This window comes from Vicia villosa, unplaced genomic scaffold, assembly GCF_029867415.1.
Source record: "Vicia villosa cultivar HV-30 ecotype Madison, WI unplaced genomic scaffold, Vvil1.0 ctg.000089F_1_1, whole genome shotgun sequence".
Lineage (NCBI taxonomy): Eukaryota > Viridiplantae > Streptophyta > Magnoliopsida > Fabales > Fabaceae > Vicia > Vicia villosa.
In genome coordinates this window covers 1420510-1435000 of record NW_026705008.1, presented here as the reverse complement: position 1 = coordinate 1435000, position 14491 = coordinate 1420510, and the positions used below count along the sequence as shown (strand labels likewise).

Below are 14491 nucleotides of genomic sequence, written 5' to 3'. Positions count from 1 at the left end.
AATATAAATACCTTAAAAGACATAACACTTACCATTCTATTTTCTTCTTCCTTTTCTCTTAGTTTAATATTATAACTAAATTAGTATCTAATATTATCATTCAAAATATTAACAAAGCTAGATTCAAGTTTTTTTCAACAAATACAAGTTTTTTATGCAATTTATTTTTTTACTATTTTATTTTGGGTTAATACTTATTTCACTCCTACCATATGGGGTTGATTTGTAAAACCCCCTGCCAAAAAAATTGCAAGAATTCTCCTGACAATTGAAGATTCTCTCGTTTTAAACCTTGTAAAAAAATTATTTTTAAAACCAACCTTGCCATTTAAAGGACTCTATCATTTTGAACCCTGTAAATTATTATTTTTAGTAAAACCAACCTTACCCGTCATATTTCAGAGGGTTTAAAATGATATAATCTACAAGATTATAGGGTTTAAAATGACCGAATCTTCAAATGGCAATGTTGGTTTTAAAAACAAAAACTTTACAAGGTTTAAAACGAGAGAATCTTCAAATGTTAGAGGAATTCTTGCAACTTTTTTTGGCAGGGATTTTTTCAAGCCAACTCCATATGGCAAGGATGAAAATAGGTATCAACCCTTTTATTTTTATGAATTTCTTAAAGTTGTAGATCAACTTCATATGTGGCTATTTAATTCTTTTTAGACCAGTTTACATGTGGAATTTCCTGAGAAAAGTATCTGCAGTTTTTCTACAACTTTAATAAATAAAATAATTTTTTCTGTAGAACATTTTTGTGCAGCAAACTCCGTAGGTGTTATTTCGGATTTTCCTGCTAATTTTACAAATGATTAGAGTTTTCTGCGGAAAAATGTTTGACAGGAATACTAGTGATTTCTCCGGAAGTTATATTTGAATAAAAAACTAAACTCCATTACAAAATCCGCAAGTAATATCGCCGGAAAATTTTCTACAGATTTTTTTTTAATTAAAATTTTTTCTTTTAAAATAAAATGTTTTTTAAGTAATAATATTATTTTAAAATTTAACCAAAAAAATAATTATTTAATTTTTAATTAAAACTTAATTTTTTTTAATAAGCAATTGATTAATAAAGCTCGTATTAGGGGTACAACTCTTACAAAGCAAAACACTAAAGAGTGTTTGAACCGGATAAAGGAAGTTTAAACCATTCATAGTAAATGGATCTAAACTTAGGATATCCAAAAGACAACCATCTCCAAGAAAGAAAGATAATGTTAGAACATACTACATCAAAACAAAAAACCTCCCCTTTGAATATTATGGCACTCCTCATAATCCATAAACACCAAATGGTAGCTATCCAAACGAAACTAATCTTGACTCTTCGATTGGTATTCTTCACCTTATCTTGAAATGCACCAAAATCTAATAACTCCTCTTTGTTAATGTCCTCCGAAATGCCCAACCAAACAAAAATGTGGTTCCAAATCTCTTCCGCCATTTGACAATGAAAAAAGAGATAAGAATTTTCTAAATGGTTGCCACAAAAAATACAATCCGAATTTGTGAAGTTAATAACTTCCCTTTTCAACAATTGATCTTTAGAAGGAATTCGTTCGATGAAAAATCTCCAAGAAAAAACCTTGATCTTAAGCGGAATTCTAAGATCCCATGTCACCTTCAACAAATTAATCAATTGAGGAGCCCAAGCAAAAGATTTTGAATTGTTGACAACATGAGAAATACTAGCTACCGAGAACTCCATTTTGAATTTATGTGCCACAAGAAGTTGTCCTTCTCAAGCTCACACGGAATGATGCTATGCAAGTTGTCCAAAAACCGATTCCAACAATTTTAGTATATTTTAATCTCATGAGTTTAATGAAGATGCATTGACAGGATAAAATGTTTTTACATTAAAATCCAATTGCAATATATCATTTTGACATGTCATACAAGTAATTTAAAAAAATTTGTATTACTTAACGGGATACATGAACGTCATTGATTGAATCAATCTGAATAGATCTTTATATGGATTGAAACAATCTCCTCGGCAATAGAGTAGGAGATTCTATAAGTTCATATCCCACATAGGTTTCATTAGAATTCAGTTCGACAACCGTGTTTACTCCAAATTTCGACCTAAAAATTCATTGTTATTTTGTTTCTCTATGTGGATGTTATTCTCATAGCTAGCAACTATGTCGAGGATGTGCTGAAGGTGAAGGTTGAACTCAATAAGGAGTTCGACATGAAGGCTCTAGGAGCTACATTTTGTCATAGGGGTATCGAGCGTGGAGAAGTCCAAGTGCGGAAGGTTTCGACATATCACAATGATGCTAATATGATCACCAAGACATTGTCAAGTTGAAAGTTTTTCCGTTGTATGCAGTTGATAAAGCTGCATGAAGAAAGGTAGTTTGTTCCATTGATATTATAGAGTTTGTTCTGAGGTGGAGATTTGTAAGATATTTGATCGAACTCTAGTATGGTTGAAGGGCAGACCTTTACTAGAGTGAACATCACCTCAATGGAACTAAAAACTCAAAAATATAAAAAGGTGATAGACCTTTACCATATTCAGATTTTCTTGTGAGACTTCCATTGACCAACGCTAAAATAGTTGATGATCAAAGACACTCTAAAATCCAGCATCTCCATTTAACGTTAAATCCCGTCAAAGTCTGCAACATTAGACAACTATAATCTCATGTCACCTTAAAATACAATTGCCACATAATTTTACAAGAAAATCAGTCAAATGAAATGAATAATTCGACAGTCCCACTAACCTGTTTTTCAAGATCATTCCTTTTATCCAAGGAGTCCAAAAATGCGATTCAACTCCACTTCCTAATTTCATGCACAACCTTTTAAAGAACCAATGTAATTTAAAGTCCCACGGTTCACTTTCTACCATTTTTATGTCCCATTCTCTCAATTTTACTCACTCTACCTATGATTTCACTGTATTTACTTTTTAAAACCTTAACCCACACACTTTCCTAATAGAGTTGGGTTGAACACCCTTGAATTTTTTATACCTAGATCCCCCTTCCTATCATTCCTATTTTTCCAATGAACCCAACTTATTATTTTGCTTTCCAATCTTCCAACCCACAAGAAATTTTTAAAGATGGAACAAATTAGAAATAATATCTGATGGAACTTTAAAGAAAGAAAGGAACTACATTAATCACCAATTTCAAGACTTCTTTCTTCTATGATTACAACCAACAGAAATATCCAAGTATTTCAAACCTTAAAATTTGATTTGCGGACTCAAACGAAAAAATTTATTTGCCATCATGGCCCTTATGTGTTGCCAACTTTTTCCCACAATTAAAGTATCATTTGCATACTGCATATGCCAGAAATGAACATCGCCTCTATGGAACTAAACACTCAAAAATATAAAAAGGTGATAGACCTTTACAATCTTCGGATTTGTTTGTGTGACTTCCATTGACCAACGCTAAAATAGTTGATGATCAAGGACACTCTGAAATCCAGCATCTCCATTTAACCTTGAATCCCATCAAAGTCCAAATATTTCCAGCACACAAAATCGTATACTTTTTTTAAACCCACTTTGAACATCATCAATTATTTTTTCCTCCTTTTTGCATCATTTACTAACTCATTTGCTATGAGTATTCCATCTACCATCTGTCGGCCCTTTAAGACCCCAAATTGTAAATCAAATATAACTTTTTTTAGCCATATGCTGCTAATTAAAGATATCGACCTAAAATAGTTTAGCTTCACCGAACTCTCAATCTTTGGAATCAATATTAAAAACGCATTATTAGCTTTACACGCTATTTTGCCATTAGAATAGTTTAAGGTCACAAATTTATCAATCTTTGGTATCAATGCTAAAAACGCAATATAGCTCTACACACTATTTTTCCATTAGAATAGTTTAGCGTCACCGAATTCTCAATCTTTGGAATCAATGCTAAAAAAGCATTATTAGCTCTACACGCGATTTTGCCATTAGAATAGTTTAGCGTCACCGAATTCTCAATCTTTGGAATCAATGCTAAAAAAACATTATTAGCTCTACACACTATTTTGCCATTAGAATAGTTTAGCGTCCCCGAATTTTCAATCTTGGGAATCAATGCTAAAAAAGCATTATTAGCTCTACACACTATTTTGCCATTAGAATAGTTTAGCGTCACAAAATTCTCAATCTTTGGAATCAATGCTAAAAACATATTCTTAGCTCTACACACTAATTTCCCATTAGAATAGTTATGCGTCACCGAATTCTAAATCTTTGGAATCAATGCTTAAAAAGCATTATTAGCTGAACACACTATTTTGCCATTAGAATGAAATTCAGCAATGAATATGTGAAAGTAGGTTATCCCAAAACAAATTAATAAACTTGAAATTTATGTTATTCGGATCAGGATTCTTCGATCTCTCGCAATCACAACCAACATTTCTTTGATCTCACGCAATCACAATCAATATTTCTATTAGCTCTTCTCAAAATTCACTTATGACAGTGTCAATAGTGCCAATGAAGGGACAATAATAAAGCTATTCAATCACAAATCAAGTGATCCATCCATGTAGCAACGACCGATTCATTCTAGTACGACGATAATTTTAATGCTAAAGTCATTTTAGATTAGATGGGTCCAAAAAATAGAGAACAAAACACAGAAACAAACTAACAAACATAAAAATCCATAAAATTTAGGGCATCAGTTATCCAAGGTGATATTAACATCAACGATATTCATATGCAAATTACCCATTTACACCATTTCAGATTCATCATTTGCCTAATTCTGATAACAATTCAAAAACCATAAATAATTTATTCAACAAATTGAGAAACTCAAGAAATTCAGAAATCAAGCAAGAGAGGGAAATATGAAAGCGATTAGAACTTGTCGGAATTCATGAATTACATCAAAGAATATCAGTGGATTTACAGACAAATGAATTTCTATCATCACTTCGCTTTTCTTTTCCCTCTATGTATTATCACTTGTCAACTCTGCAACATTAGACTACTATAATCTCATGTCACCTTGAAATACAATTGCTACATGATTTTACAAGAAAACCATTCAAATGAAATGAATAATTCTACATTCTCAGTCAAATGAATTACCAATGCCTTAAATGAAGTCTTTTTGTTCTCAATTATAAATCAAACAGTACCACTAACCTATTTTTCAAGATTATTCCTTTTATCCAAGGAGTCCAAAAGTGTGATTCAACTCCACTTCCTAATTTCATGCACAACCTTTCAAAGAACCAATGTAACTTAAAGTCCCACGACCCAGTTTCTACCATAAAGCCACCAAGCTGACCCCATTCTCTACACACTGTTTTTTCCATTAGAATAGTTTAGCGCCACAGAATTCTCAATCTTTGGAATCAATGCTAAAAAAATATTATTAACTCTACATACTATTTTGCCATTAGAATAGTTTAGCGTCTTCGAATTCTCAATCTTTGAAATCAATGCTAAAAATGCATTATTAGCTCTACACACGATTTTGCCATTAGAATAGTTTAGCGTCATCGAATTCTCAATCTTTGGAATCAATGCTAAAAATGCATTATTAGCTCTACACACGATTTTGCCATTAGAATAATTTAGCATCACCGAATTCTCAATCTTTGGAATCAATGTTAAAAAAGCATTATTAGCTCTACACACTATTTTTCCATTAGAATAGTTTAGCGTCACCGAATTCTCAATCTTTGGAATCAATGCTAAAAAATCATTATTAGCTCTACACACTACTTTGCCATTAGAGTAGTTTAGCATCACCGAATTCTCAATCGTTGGAATCAATGCTAAAAAAGCATTATTAGCTCTACACACGATTTTGCCCTTAGAATAGTTTAACATCATGGAATTCTCAATCTTTGGAATCAATGCTAAAAACACATTATTAGCTCAACACACTATTTTGACATTGGCACTAATTATTCCACTTGGACAATCTTCCCGACACTATATTAATCACCAATCTCAATAACTTCTTTCTTTTATGATTACAACCATCAGAAACGTCCAAGTATTTCCAACCTTAAAATTTGATTTGCTGATTCATTTGACTCAAGCTAAAATACTTTTATGAAAGTTTATTTAAAGACCAAATATTAACTCAAATAACTATAAATTTGTCATCATGGCCCTCATGTGTTGCCAACTTTTTCCCACAATTAAGGAATCATTTGCATACTGCATATACGAGAAGTGAACATCACCTCTATGGAACTAAACACACAAAAATATAAAAAGGCGATAGACCTTTAGCATCTTCGGATTTTTTGTGAGACTTCCATTGGCCAACGCTAAAATAGTCGATGATCAAAGATATTCTAAAATCCAGCATCTCCATTTAAATTTAAATCCCATCATAGTCTAAATATTTCCACTCCACAAAATCTTTTTTTTTAAATCCACTTTGAACATCATTTACCAACTCATTTGCTATGAGTATTCCATCTACCATATGTCGGCCCTTTAAGACATCAAATTGTAAACAAATATAACTTTTTGGCCACATGCTACCAAATAAAGATATCGACGTAAATTAGTTTAGCTTCATCAAATTCTCAATCTTTGAAATCAATGCTAAAAAGGCATTATTAGCTCTACACACGATTTTGCCATTAGAATTGTTTAGTGTCACCAATTTCACAATCTTTGGTATCAATGCTAAAAAAGCATTATTAGCTCCACACACTATTTTGACATTAAATTGAAATTCAGCAACGAATATGTGAAAATACGCTTTCCCAAAACTACTTACTAAACTTGAAATTTATGTTATTTGGGTCAGGATTCTTAGATCTCTTCCAATCACAACCAACATTTCTATTACCTCCTTCCTAAATTCAACTATGACAGGGTCATTAAGGGGCAATAATAATATAATTCAATCACAAATCAAGTGATCCAACCATGTAGCAATGAACAATTCATTTTGGTACGATGATAATTTTAATGCTAAGATCATTATAGATTAGATGGATCCAAAAAAACAGAGAACAAATCAGAGAAACAAGCTAACAAACATAAAAATCAATAGAATTTAGGGCATCAGTTATCCAAGGTGATTTTAACATCAACGATATTTAGATGCGAATTACCCATTTACACCATTTCAGATTCATCATTTGCCTAATTCTGATAACTATTCAAAAACCATAAATAATTTAATCAACAAATCGAGAAACTCAAGAAATCAAGCAAGAGGGAAATGTGAAAGCGATTAGAACTTGGCAATTAGTGCTTGTACGCCAATGTGCGTATGAACCCATGCTTATTCTCTTTTGCTCACTCTATAGGCAACTCCAAATTAACATAATGCAGCTACCAAGTCTCAACGAATCACATCCTCCAACAGTTCAAAACTCAAGGTTCATATTCCACTTTTGCATAATTATGACTATGAACTGTCAATTTAGAATCATACCAATGAAAAACTATGTCCCTTGATGGAAAATAAATGTATTTTCAGACAATTTCTTACTCATTGAAAAATTGAATTTGCTCAAACCTCAAACTGCAATCTACTAACAAAACATGTCAAAGTCAATTCTACATATGTAGAATCAATTTTGAGTGCTCGAAACATGAAACCGAACATACACTTGATCATAGTAAAATGTAGCTTTCAGAGTGAGGACTCCTGAACTGTAATGAATGGTTCCTAGGCCAAAATGTTCATACATCTATCTAGAAACAAAATTGTTTAATATATTCAACATTCAAGGGTCAAAGATGTTTTCACCCAACCTGCAATTTGGGTCAGATTGGGTCAGTTGCAACATCAGAAGCAACAAAAATAAGTAGGTCTTTATCTATAGAGAACCTTACATTAAATAAAAACACAAGTACCCTTTTAACTATCAAAGATAACAACCTAATAATAGAGACATATGGACCCCAATTACAAGTACTTCTACCATAAAAACTAGCTCCCACCAGAAGAATACCCCAGAAACAAAAACCAATTAAGTTAAATAAAAAAATACTAAACTTTAAGGATAAAGTTAAAAACTTTACCAATTCAAATTACTATAGTTACATGGAAGAACAATTAATTTTTTATCATCATATAGCTTTTCTTTTCCCTCTATGTATTATCACTTGTCAACTCTGCAACATTAGACAACTATAATCTCATGTCATCTTAAAATACAAATGCCACATATAGATAAACAAATTAGAAATTTTTGCCATTAGCTCAACACAGTATTTTGCCATTAGAATAGTTTCGCTTCACCGAACTCTCAATCTATGGAATCAATTATAAAAACGCATTATTAGCTCTACACGCTATTTTGCCATTAGAATAGTTTAGCGTCACATAATTCTCAATCTTTAGAGCCATTTCTAAAAAAGTATTATTAGCACTACACACTATTTTTCCATTAGAATAGTTTAACGTCATCAAATTCTCAATCTTGGGAATCAATGCTAAAAATGCATTATTAGCTCTACACACTATTTTCCCATTAGAATAGTTTAGCGTCACCGAATTCTCAATCTTTGGAATCAATGCTAAAAAAGCATTATTTGCTCTACACACAATTTTGCCATTAGAATAGTTTAGCGTCACCGAATTCTCAATCTTTGGAATCAATGCTAAAAAAGCATTATTAGCTCTACACACTATTTTGCCAGTAGAATAGTTTAGCGTCACAGAATTCTCAATCTTTGGAATCAATGCTAAAAACGCATGCTTAGCTCTACACACTATTTTCCCATTAGAATAGTTATGCGTCACCGAGTTCTCAATCTTTGGAATCAATGCTTAAAAAGCATTATTAGCTCAACACACTATTTTGCCAATAGAATGAAATTCTGCAATGAATATGTGAAAGTAGGCTATCCCAAAACAACTTAATAAACTTGAAATTTGTGTTATTCGGTTCAGGATTCTTCGATCTCTCTCAATCACAACCAACATTTCTTCGATCTCTCGCAATCACAACCAACATTTTTATTAGCTCCTCTCAAAATTCAATTATGACAGTGTCATTAGTGCCAACGAAGGGACAATAATAATATAATTCAATCACAAATCAAGTGATCCATCCATGTAGCAATGACCAATTCGTTCTAGTACTATGATAATTTTAATGCTAAATTCATTTTAGATTAGATTGATCCCAAAAAACAGAGAACAAAACACAGAAACAAACTAACAAGCATAAAAATCCATAGAATTTAGGGAATCAGTTCTCCAAGGTGATATTAACATCATACATATTCAAATGCAAATTACCCATTTACACAATTTTAGATTCATCATTTGCCCAATTCTGATAACAATTCAAAAACCATAAATAATTGATTCAATAAATCGGGAAACTCAAGAAATCAAGCAAGAGAGAGAAATATGAAAGCGATCAGAACCTGTCGGAATTCATGAATTACATCAAAGAATATCAGCGGATTGACAAACAAATGAATTTCTATCATCACTTCGCTTTTCTTTTCCCTCTATGATTTTACAAGAAAACCAGTCAAATGAAATGAATAAATCTATACTCTCAGTCAAATGAATCACCAATGCCTTAAATGAAGCCTTTTTGTCCTTAATTATAAATCAAACAGTACCACTAACCTATTTTTCCCATCACACAACATCTAGCACCTGACATGTTTTTGATTTGATCAACTCCATCAATTTACTCCAAAGCAGCCTTTTTCCAACAGCAATTAATCCAAACCAATTAATCAAAACCATGATCGCCCTGATTAGTCTTATAAATCTCATTTTACTTTGGCCAGGCACTTACTATTTTGACAAATTAACGGAGCCCCTTGGAATAACCAAAAAGATTTTTAAAATTAGAACACAATATCTTGCACAACCAACAGATTTAATACCAATGAAGGGACAATAATAATACTATATAATATAGTTCTATCGCAAATCAAATGATCCATGTAGCAATGACAAATTCATTCTAGTACGATGATAAGTTAATGATACGGTCAATTTAGATCAGATGGATTAATAAAAATAAAACAAACAAATATCATAGAGTTTTAGGACTATTGCAAGTCGACAAATCATATGCTTTTTCCAAATCTACTTTAAACATCTTTTTTTCCTCCTATTTGGCCTTCGGCGAATTGCGAATCAGGGGTCATACTTGTTTTTTCCTCCTATTTGGCATTTGGCGAATTGCAAATTAGCTTTTGTATCAGCCACCTTCAATCTATTTGCATATAAAATTACTAAGACTTTCTAGATGCTGCCAATTAAAGATATTGGCCTAGCTCCACTTTCTAGATGCTGCCAATTAAAGAAATTGGCTTAGCTTCACTAGATTCTTTATCTTTGGATTCAATACTAAAAAGCATTAATAGCATCACGCACTCTTACGCCATTCGAATTAAATTCAACAATGAATATGAAAGTCTGCTTTAATTACATCCTAAAGCTCATTAATAAAACTGAAATTTATGCTATGAATCAAAGAACTTCAAACTCTCAGAATCCCAAACATTTCTTATTTCCTTCTCTCTAAGTTCAACTACGAGAACATCATTTTCTTCATCTCTAATGCATTTAAATTCAAAATTCTGGTCTTTCCCTCTTTTTGTCTCTAGATAGACTTAAGAAATAATTGAAAACTTCATAATGCATAATGCAATCAGTCTTTCCCTCTTTTTGTCTCTAGATCGAACTAAGAAGTAATTGAAGACTTCATAATGCATAATAAGATTAGATGGATCCAAAAAAACAGAAAACAAAACAATAAACAAACTAACAAAAATATTGAAGACTTCATAATGCATAATTAGATTAGATGGATCCAAAAAAATAGAAAACAAAACAATAAACAAACTAACAAAAATATATACCCATAGACTTAGGGGCATCAGTTCTCTAAGGTGATATTAACATCAATGAAATTCAGATGCAAATTACCCATTTACACAATTTCATCATCATCTGCAGAATTCTGAAAACAATTCAAAAACCATAAATAATTGATAAAGTTACATCACCAAATTAAGAAACACAAGAAATTAAGAAAACAAATCAAGCAAACAATTCAAAAACCATAAATAATTGATAAAGTTACATCACCAAATTAAGAAACACAAGGAATTAAGGAAACAAATCAAGCAAGAAAGGGAAATATGAAATTGATCAGAACCTGTCGGGATTCATGAATTACATAAAAGAATACCGGTAGATTGACAGACAAATGAATTTCTATCACCATATCGCTTTTCTTTTCCCTCTATGTGCCTATCACTTGTCAACTCTGCAACATTAGACAACTATAATCTCATGTCACTTTAAAATACAATTGCCACATAATTTTACAAGAAAACCAGTCAAACGAAATGAATAATTCTACATTCTCAGTCAATTCTTTGGAAAAATCCGGGTAAGGATAACTTGAAATCATTCTAACATAAGCTTTACCAAAAATAAAACCAAATTTAGATTTTAGAAAGAGGAGGGAAATAATTCCGATAACAATTTCGTGATAAAGTTGTAAATAATGTGATCCAATTCCATGTAACACAATACATTGCAACAGACTTCCCAGTCTGTATGATTTTTCGATATCCCTAAGACTAGTAATCTTGCTTTCATATGATCTTTTTAGCTTAGTATTCACCCAAAACAGTACCATAATCACCGAAGCCATCAAGGTCCAGGTTTCTTGAATATACCAGCTTCAGGTTTCATCGTGGGTGAACTTTCCTGCTCGGTTACAACTCCTAGAAATCTATTACTATTTGCGAGAGCAACTGATCTGAAGCTATTGTAATTGGTACACATGATTCACCTTAACCACCTTAACTTCCACGTCCGGTTTGGAACATAGGATGACACATTTCCATTCATATTCGAGAAGCAGAAGCAAAAGAAACACTAACCTGTTGTTGTTATTTTCAATCCAACTCTTTTACGATGACATTAGAGCTTGTCTTGTCATCTCCGATCATTGCAATCTTCATTTCTTCTCCCATGAAACTCGATATGTAGTCGTTGTCATTACGGATGCTTACTGCAAACATTTAAAAGTAGTAATCAAACATCATTACCACGTCATATAAATAGCGTATCGGTTCACCCACTATCCTGGTAGAAACAACCTGCAACATATAATAACGTATTCATGTTACACCAACTGTTCTTTCACCAGCAGGATCAATTTTTTTAGGAATTTTGATAGCATTAGATGTCACTACCTTCTGGTTGTCCCTCTACTGCAACCTTTTCTAAAACAAGGGCGGATCTATCGGCATCAAATTGACAACACTTGGCAGGTAGATGCTGAGATGAATAGAGACAGGAGATATTTGATTTGATTTCCCAGCCATCCTGTTAGTGTCATCTTCAATTTCTTTTTGAATCATAGCAGTGGTAATTTGTCCCAACAATTTTAACAATCTTCCAAATGTAACTCTAAAATCAAAATGCATTGCAAGACATACAGAAATAGACACCACAACATATAGATAACACATACACATTGTAAGTTGAGTTATGTGACATTAGATCACCAAACAAAGCGTTGTAAACAAACAATAGTTAATCATACTCGATCAATAAAATGTGTGAGAAATACTTATCTTCCAAATGGTGGTATCAGCACTATTAACATGGTGATTCATGTCTCACCTAACAAACTCTATTGTCGACATCGGCATCACATTGGCACTATGATTTTCATTGTGAGCCGATTTCATCCCGATCTGGGAGCTTCGAGTGAGACATTCACAGCAGCTCTATGCAACTGCACATTACTCGATCCAATTCGCAAACCGACTAAATTATACGATGCAAAATTTACGCCAGATAAGTGAAACTGTGACGGAGATTTCTCCCAAAAACTGTTTGAACATACTCAATAAGTGAACCAAATTCATTTAATATCCATCTTCTCTACCATTATTCACATGTGCAGGTAACCATGGAAAAATCAAAATCCATTACAAACAACAAAAATAATCACATTTAGCATTCATCCTACCAATATCTCAGGTCAAACAGTACATGAATATTTATTATATGTTCTGTAATAATTAGCTCGCAAGATTACTAGTGGCAATGTTCTCGAATCTCTATCTGGATCTGGAAGAGGACTGCAAAATACAATGACAATAGAATGAAAGATTCAATATAGTCCCTGCTTTTCTTCAAGCATATGGGGAGCCAACCCTGAATGGATCTCAAATTAACGGTAAAAACACGAGATTTATCGTTAACTAAACCAAATGAAATAGTAATCTTGCTTTCATATTAAGTAAACAAATTTCTTACAATATAGGCAATTGCCAAAATAAACATCAAGGAACAGTTATTTAGCGTCACCGAATTCTCAATCTTTGGAATCAATGCTAAAAAAGCATTATTAGCTCTACACACTATTTTGCAATTAGAATAGTTTAGCGTCACCGAATTCTCAATCTTTGGAATCAATGCTAAAAAAGCATTATTAGCTCTACACACTGTTTTGCCACTAGAATAGTTTAGCGTCACCGAATTCTCAATCTTTGGAATCAATGCAAAAAAAACATTATTAGCTCTACACACTATTTTGCCATTAGAATAGTTTAGCGTCACCGAATTCTCGATCTTTGGAATCAATGCTAAAAAAGCATTATTAGCTTCTACACACTATTTTGCCATTAGAATAGTTTAGCTTCACCGAACTCTCAATCTTTGGAATCAATATTAAAAACGCATTATTAGCTCTACACGCTATTTTGCCACTAGAATAGTTTAGCGTCACAAATTCTCAATCTTTGGAATCATTGCTAAAAAAGAATTATTAGCACTACACATTATTTTTCCATTAGAATAGTTTAGCGTCACCAAATTCTCAATCTTTGGAATCAATGCTAAAAATGCAATATTAGCTCTACACACTATTTTCCCATTAGAATAGTTTAGCATCACCGAATTCTCAATCTTTGGAATCAATGCTAAAAACCATTATTAGCTCTACACACGATTTTGCCATTAGAATAGTTTAGCGTCACCAATTTCACAATCTTTGGTATCAATGCTAAAAAAGCATTATTAGCTCCACACACTATTTTGACATTAAATTGAAATTCAGCAATGAATATGTGAAAATACGCTTTCCCAAAACTACTTACTAAACTTGAAATTTATGTTATTCGGGTCAGGATTCTTAGATCTCTTGCAATCACAACCAACATTTCTATTACCTCCTTTCTAAATTCAACTATGACAGGGTCATTAGTGCCAATAAAGGGGCTATAATAATATAATTCAATCACAAATCAAGTGATCCAACCATGTAGCAATGAACAATTCATTCTAGTACGATGATAATTTTAATGCTAAGATCATTATAGATTAGATGGATCCAAAAAAACAGAGAACAAAACAGAGAAACAAGCTAACAAACATAAAAATCAATAGAATTTAGGGCATCAGTTATCCAAGGTGATTTTAACATCAACGATATTTAGATGCGAATTACCCATTTACACCATTTCAGATTCATCTTTTGCCTAATTCTGATAACT

At 32.3% G+C, this 14491-nt stretch overlaps 8 non-coding genes across 8 annotated transcripts; all 8 read right to left on the bottom strand.

Moving 5' to 3' along the window:
• Positions 1-4668: 4668 nt before the first annotated feature.
• Positions 4669-4762, bottom strand: LOC131623999 (small nucleolar RNA Z101). The gene has a single exon (XR_009290414.1). It is a non-coding gene; the product is annotated as a small nucleolar RNA Z101 (small nucleolar RNA).
• A 92-nt stretch (positions 4763-4854) lies between these two features.
• On the bottom strand, positions 4855-4939 carry LOC131623989 (small nucleolar RNA snoR14). The gene has a single exon (XR_009290405.1). It is a non-coding gene; the product is annotated as a small nucleolar RNA snoR14 (small nucleolar RNA).
• A 2095-nt stretch (positions 4940-7034) lies between these two features.
• Positions 7035-7128, bottom strand: LOC131623980 (small nucleolar RNA Z101). Its single transcript, XR_009290396.1, has one exon. It is a non-coding gene; the product is annotated as a small nucleolar RNA Z101 (small nucleolar RNA).
• Positions 7129-9178: 2050 nt separating this feature from the next.
• LOC131623998 (small nucleolar RNA Z101) lies at positions 9179-9272 on the bottom strand. Its single transcript, XR_009290413.1, has one exon. It is a non-coding gene; the product is annotated as a small nucleolar RNA Z101 (small nucleolar RNA).
• Positions 9273-9356: 84 nt separating this feature from the next.
• LOC131623984 (small nucleolar RNA snoR14) lies at positions 9357-9441 on the bottom strand. The gene has a single exon (XR_009290400.1). It is a non-coding gene; the product is annotated as a small nucleolar RNA snoR14 (small nucleolar RNA).
• Positions 9442-10837: 1396 nt separating this feature from the next.
• LOC131623979 (small nucleolar RNA Z101) lies at positions 10838-10928 on the bottom strand. The gene has a single exon (XR_009290395.1). It is a non-coding gene; the product is annotated as a small nucleolar RNA Z101 (small nucleolar RNA).
• Positions 10929-11116: 188 nt separating this feature from the next.
• On the bottom strand, positions 11117-11201 carry LOC131623996 (small nucleolar RNA snoR14). Its single transcript, XR_009290411.1, has one exon. It is a non-coding gene; the product is annotated as a small nucleolar RNA snoR14 (small nucleolar RNA).
• A 3186-nt stretch (positions 11202-14387) lies between these two features.
• Positions 14388-14481, bottom strand: LOC131623981 (small nucleolar RNA Z101). The gene has a single exon (XR_009290397.1). It is a non-coding gene; the product is annotated as a small nucleolar RNA Z101 (small nucleolar RNA).
• Positions 14482-14491: the final 10 nt, after the last annotated feature.